The sequence below is a fragment of the Acomys minous genome (genome assembly GCF_964271855.1).
Source record: "Acomys minous genome assembly, chromosome: 14".
NCBI lineage: Eukaryota > Metazoa > Chordata > Mammalia > Rodentia > Muridae > Acomys > Acomys minous.
Genome location: NC_140496.1, coordinates 49527836 through 49534785, shown reverse-complemented (window position 1 = coordinate 49534785; position 6950 = coordinate 49527836).

The window sequence follows — 6950 nt, the reverse complement described above, 5'->3', positions numbered from 1 at the left end:
GAAAGAAAGAAAGACAGAAAGAAAGAAAGAAAGAAAGAAAGAAAGAAAATCAGACTTACTTGCATCTCTCTCTCCGACTCCCTCTCCAATCCCCCCTCCCCTTCCACACTACAGTTGGAGGATACAGGGCCAACTTGAGCCAATCTGTCAGAGTTGCTTGCTTTCTCTCCATTCCTCATTAATAAAACTGAGGCCACGTAGCCTTAAAGAAGAGTCTAGAGACACCAGAGGCACAGTCCTCTCAGGCTTCTCAGGGTATCTGCAGGGTAAAGACAAACAGTCACACTTTTTTGTTACTGCCAAACAACAGTTTTTGAGTGAACACTGGTTGCCACACAGCATCAAGCATGATTTCTGACTAATCTAGCCAGGGTTTCCGATAAAAACACATGATAAATTAAGTCAAGTGCGTCAAGGAAGAGTTCAACAGAGGGACCACTTACAGCAGGTGTCAATGAGGAGCACAGAAGCCGTTTGGGATAATTCTGTAATGAGTCTCTAGACTGTGGAGTTAGACAGGCTGTGGGCAAGACCGTCAGCACAGAGCTGTACGTGGACGCGCCCTCCAGGGGGAGTGGAGACAGTTAATTCTCCCCCCTTTCCCACCCACTCCTGCCCTGCAGAAGCCGGAGGATGAGGGAACCTGCTGCTGGGGACCAAAGTCAGCCTCACTGGGCAGGAAAGAGGATGAGGATGAGCTCAGCATGCCAAAGAGAGGGGATCCAGCCAAGAGCAGGAAAGCCAAAAATATTAGGAATAATACTTACCCTAAAACATCCCAACTCCTCACTGCTTCCATCACTGGCTAACTTTTTAAAACTCTTATTCCGAGAATGAATGAACTAGAAAGCAGCTATTTGGGGCAGAATTCTGCGTACACATACACTACACAGTATTGCTTATTTTTATTCTATACCTGTATAAACAATGATTTATGAGCCAGGTGCAGTGACACATGCCTGTAATCCCAGCATTCAGAGAGGCAGAGGCAGGTGGATCTCTGAGTTCAAGGCCAGCCTGTTCGACAAAGCAAGTTCAGGACAGCCAAGGCTACATTGAGGAATCCTGTCTTGACTTTAAAAGCAGCCCAGCCTGGTCTCAAATGTACTACACAGACAAGGCTGACCTTGAACTTCTGACCGCCGCCCCCGCAACCTCAGCTCTGGAATGCCAACACATCCTATTTTTCATGCAGTGCTGGACACAGTGAACGCTAGACGAGCAGCCTTCCAGTGAAGGCCGTCGATAGCACCCATGGGTTCCATGTTATTCTAACTTTTCTTTCTAATATAAACTTGAAAAGTCCGAGCATACTTATCAAACAGAGGCCACAAGCTGGCCAAGCCGAACCGCGCCTTTCACTGTCACCGACCCTCCTGCACTGTCGCATGCACAGCGCCTTTCACTGTCACCGACCCTCCTGCACTGTCGCATGCACAGCGCCTTTCACTGTCACCGACCCTCCTGCACTGTCACATGCACAGCGGTCTTTCACTGTCACCAACCCTCCTGCATTGTCGCATGCACTGTGCCTTTCACTGTCACCGACCCTCCTGCACTGTCGCATGCACAGCGCCTTTCACTGTCACCGACCCTCCTGCATTGTCGCATGCACTGTGCCTTTCACTGTCACCGACCCTCCTGCACTGTCGCATGCACAGCGCCTTTCACTGTCACCGACCCTCCTGCACTGTCGCATGCACAGCGCCTTTCACTGTCACCGACCCTCCTGCACTGTCGCATGCACAGCGCCTTTCACTGTCACCGACCCTCCTGCACTGTCGCATGCACAGCGCCTTTCACTGTCACCGACCCTCCTGCACTGTCGCATGCACAGCGGTCTTTCACTGTCACCGACCCTCCTGCATTGTCGCATGCACTGTGCCTTTCACTGTCACCGACCCTCCTGCACTGTCGCATGCACAGCGACGCTTGCGCTGCCTTCCACTGTGGTACCAACTCCCCACTCTGTCCTCACTTCGTGTATTAAACTTAGGTGTTTCCACTCAAAACGACACTCAGTCTTAAGGTTTGGAACTTAAATTTCAAACCACAACAATTCAAAATTCTTTCGCAAGCTCGCCTCTGTTTTCTAGACACCAAAGCATTTCTTTAGATCCTTTTTGGTTTTACAAGGGTCGGGATAAAGCAGGTAGGCACTTGCCAAAAAGGCACTCAACAGTGTTACAACAAACAAAGCCCTGTTAACTGTGGCTACAGGGTACATCCGGTCTCTTCACGTGTGGCTAAGCTGCGTAGCCATACAAGCCCTTTAGACAGCCATGACGACAAGTGGCAACCTTAAAGGAGCCCAGAGTTTACATAACAGCTATTCGGGCTCTCCGTTCTCCCCAGTCCTCACTTCAGATGCCACACAGCACACTCAACACGAAAGCTGATGAAAGGATTCTCAAAAGACGGCAGCATGACCTCAGGAGAAAAGGAGGAAGGCTCCTCCCCCTCACACTCCTACCTCAGGGCTAGTGGCTATGGACTGAAACCATAAGCCTTAACAAACCTTCCCTCGTTATAAGTTGCCTTCGGGGGATGGAGAGATGACGTAACGACTTGCTCGGTGGGTAGAAGGCTGTCTGTGAGAACATGGGGGCCTGAGTTCGAATCCCCCATACCCTTGTAAAAAGCCAGATGTGGCACCACATGCCTGTCATGGGGACTACGGGGAGCAGAGACAGGAAGAGCACTGTTATCTCAAGGAGAGACTTTGCCTTGAGGGGGTGTGGCAAAGAGCAGTATGTCAGGATACCTGATGTCCTTGTCTCCAAGAATCCTGCTCTCCACTCTTGCTCAGGCACCTAGGCTCACCTAGACTCCCCAAAAGTCCCCATCTTACTAGTGAAATGACACCTGAACTCTGAAGTCCGGCCTTGGCTGTTCTCGCCTGGCGTCTGTGACTCTCTCCAAATTCATCTGCTTCCTCATTCCTATTCATTTACTCTTCACCCCATTGTCTCTAAGTGTGACCCCTCTATTGCCCTTCCTAAACTTCCTCCTACGATAATGTAGTTTAAATGCATGATGTCCTCCACAGGGTCATATGTCTGAACACTTGCTCCCAAACTACTGACACCATTTGCCAAGGCTGAGGTACCTTTAAAAGGGCCTTGCTAAAAAAATAAAAATAAAAATAAATAAGTAAATAAATAAATAAATAAATAAAAGGGCCTTGCTGAACAAAGCCACTGGGATGGCCCTTGAGACTTTACAGCCTGTCGCACTTCTTCTTCACTCTGTCCCTAAGTATAGATGTAACATGGCCGGCCAGCCTCCTGCTCCCCACTGCCTGCTGCCATGTCTTCCTGACCCTGACGGACTGCGTCCCTCTGGAACTGTGACCCAAAATAAACCCTTTCTCCTGTAAGTTGCTTTTGTCAGAGTCTTTTTTCACGGCGATGATAAAATAGCTACAACACTCAAGGCAGGGGCCTCAGGGTCTGCCCTGAACCAATACTGTCGTTCTCCCAGATTCCGCGGTAGGCTCCCAGCATCATTTCCTGTCTCCAACTCTAGTATCTCTAGACTCATTAGCTCTGCTCTCTTTCCCCGAAACACACAACCATCTCAACACAAAACAACTAAAACCCACCATCCTTCCTGCCAAGACTGTTCCTCTGCCAGCAGCCAGAACTCGCCGCCCACAGCCCGGAACCAAAGACCTCACCTCGCCTGGATCCCCACACCCAGTCACCAACCCCTAAACTGGGGCACTCCTCTTGCCACTAATCCTGTCCCAGGTTTGACCTCCAGCCAAACTCCATCCTTGGTCTCACAGACAGAGGACTGAATGCATACGTTGTCAGTGCCCTGCTCAAAACTTCCCTCTGCCTTCACCTACCCCACATGCCCTCACAGACGCCCTGACTTGTCTGCAGCCTCGCTCCCACAGCCACTCAGGAACAGGCAGCCACACTCGCCCTTTACCTGAAGAATTCCTCTTCCCCACTCAGCAGAACCCCCTAGCCCTCCTCTGGTCTTCTGAGTTACTGCAGAATGAGTGGGTAGCCCTGTTCAAAACGCTTGGTCTACAAAGAAAGTTCCAGGACAGAGAAACTGTGTCTCTAAATAATAAATAAATAAATAAATAGGACCAAAAATGTTTCAGGATTTTTAGATTTGGGTTGAGACCCAACTCAAAACACCAAATTCGGGGCTGGAGAGATGGCTCAGAGGTTAAGAGCACTGACTGCTCTTCCACAGGTCATGAGTTCAATTCCCAGCAACCACATGGTGGCTCACAACCATCTATAATGTGATCTGATGTGCATTGTATACATAATAAATAAATAAATATTTTTTAAAAAATACACCAAATTCATTAGTTCCATATTTAAAAAAACAAAAACAAAAAACCTATGCATGTGTGCAGAAGACAATTTTAAATAATTTTATGCAGAAAAAAAAGTTTCATAATGTAGAATTTTCCACTTGGAACCTTGTCAGCACTCTAAATATTTCAGGATCCAGATTCTGGTTAGGAAGCTCTGTGTCTCTGCTGTCTCCTTTCATGCCCTGGAACCAATCAGTCCTGTTAACTACGGCAGAGCATTCTATACTTCAACATAAATGAAGTGACCTTCTAGATAATTTCAGTAAGCATCACTGGAACTCTACCTTGTGTGTAAAGTCTCCTCTAGCAAGGAGGTGGCACCAGCAGGCCTCAGCAACGCCAGGTGACACCTCTCCCCTATCGACACAAATACATAGGATAAACGAGCTTTTAAACTTTTTAAAAAAGATTTATTTATTTATTAAGTTTACAGTTTTTTTGCTTGCACGTACCCCTGCACACCAGAAGAGAGCACCAGATCTCATTATAGATAGCTGTGAGTCACCATGTGGTTGCTGGGAATTGAACTCAGGACCTTTGGAAGAACAGGCAGTGCTCTTAACCTCTGAGCCATCTCTCTAGCCCGCTTTTAAACTTTTTTGGGTTTTTGAGACAGGGTTTCTTTGTGTAGCCTTAGCTGTCCTGGTCTCGCTTTGTAGACCAAGCTGGCCTCGAACTCACAGCAATCTGCCTGCCTCTGCCTCCCAAGTGCTGGGATTAAAGGCGTGCGCCACCACGCCCGACCCTTAAACTTTTTTATACTGGCAACACATACCAAGTTCACTACTTTTCCCAAAAGTTAAAAAAGAAGACTAAAACGCTGCACGGATCGAATCCGTTCACTTTACCTACCATCCGTATACTACAGAAGAGGAAGACCAGGCAACTTGCCTGAGGCCACACAGTGAGCAAAGCTGGCTTCTGTCACTGTGACTTGTGACTTAATACCTCTGCTGCCTTTGACCTGAATGTCACAAAACACAGCAAAGCCATCTGTCACAGTGACAAAAGTACTATCGGTCAGATTCTCAAATAATTATATTAACATGCCCGTGGTACTCTATTCTCAGGCACTTTAGGCTTTATCCTCAAATCTTGCAAGTTCTTTCTTTCCTTTTTTTTTTTTTTTTTTTTTTGGTTGGTTTTTTGTTTTTGTTTTTGTTGTTGTTGTTGTTGTTGTTTTTTTTTTTTTTTGGTTTTTCGAGACAGGGTTTCTCTGTGTAGCCTTGACTATCCTGGATTCACTTTGTAGACCAGGCTGGCCTCGAACTTACAGCAATCCGCCTGCCTCTGCCTCCCGAGTGCTGGGATTAAAGGCGTGCGCCACCATGCCCCACTCCAAGTTCTTTTTTTGGTTTTGGTTTTTTTTTCTTCTCCTCCCTTTGATAGAACGAGATTGTACAGTGGCTGCTAGACAGGCTGCAGCGACCATATAATCTGAAAACCAGAAGGCGCTGGCGCTATACAGGGGGTTCAGTGTGTGACCGTCACCTGTGACTAGGCAGAAATTCCTTCAGCTGGGCTTTCCTATTTAATCAATGAGAGGCCTGTATTCAGCTCTACACTTCAAAACGTTGTCAGCTTAAAAGAAAAAACAAGCCCATGACCATGTCATCGTCTTTGCTGGTAATTTAGGACAGTTTGTTGTTGTTGAGCTGGGGTCTCACTATGCATCTCTGGCTGGCCTGGAACTCACAGTGTAGACCAGACCAGCCTCTTCATCGAAGTGATCCTCCCGCCTCTGCCACCCAAGTCCTGGAATTAAATAAAGGCTTACACCACCACACTTGGCTAGACCGAGTTCTCTTAATAATGATTATAAACAGTTACCCAAAGGTTTTTTTTTTAAATGTTTGATGTGAGCGCTAAATACTACCACTCACCAGGCTCAGAAGGGCCCCCTGCAGCCAAGGTAGTGAGGGGGCTAAGGCAGGGGGACCGATGAGGCCAGCCTGACCCACACAGTGAGTGCCAGCGAATCAATGAATGAATGAATGAATGACCAACCAATGAGAGTTCTGACTAATAAAGAAACCTTAGGTGCTGAGGGCTTAAGTTAAGTACCAGCTGCTATGTGATGACGCCAACTTCACAGCCTGAGTAAAAAGCACTCAATTGTCTAGAAACCATTACACACCCTGCATGCAGGCCTGAGGGGACACCGCCCCAGCTAATCAAGTTCCTCCAGCTACCCACCTCAACACCACTTGCTCCCAGACAGCATTGCTTCAGCACCCAAGGGCAGAGGTGCCTGTGGGTGAGCAAATCAGTGAGTGAGGAGGAACCACACTCCGAGATGAAATACCGAGTGGCTCAGGATTAGTTATCTTCCTCAGGAAACAGGGAAGAAATTCTAGTTGGACCGGGGAGGCCAACCTAGCTAGGTCAGAGGCAGCTGAGATGGGTGTGGCTCCTGCCTCGGAAGGTGAGCATCCGAAGTTTCTGTCCGGTTGTTTCTCAGAAGGTGAGCATCCGGAAGTTTCTGTCTGGTTGTTCAGGAACAAGGGCGCTGATGCAGAAGCAGTCCTTTGGCCAATCGAGGAACTATGTTTCCACATTTGGAATACCAAGCTGAGTAGGACATGGGTCTATCAGCTGTGAGGGG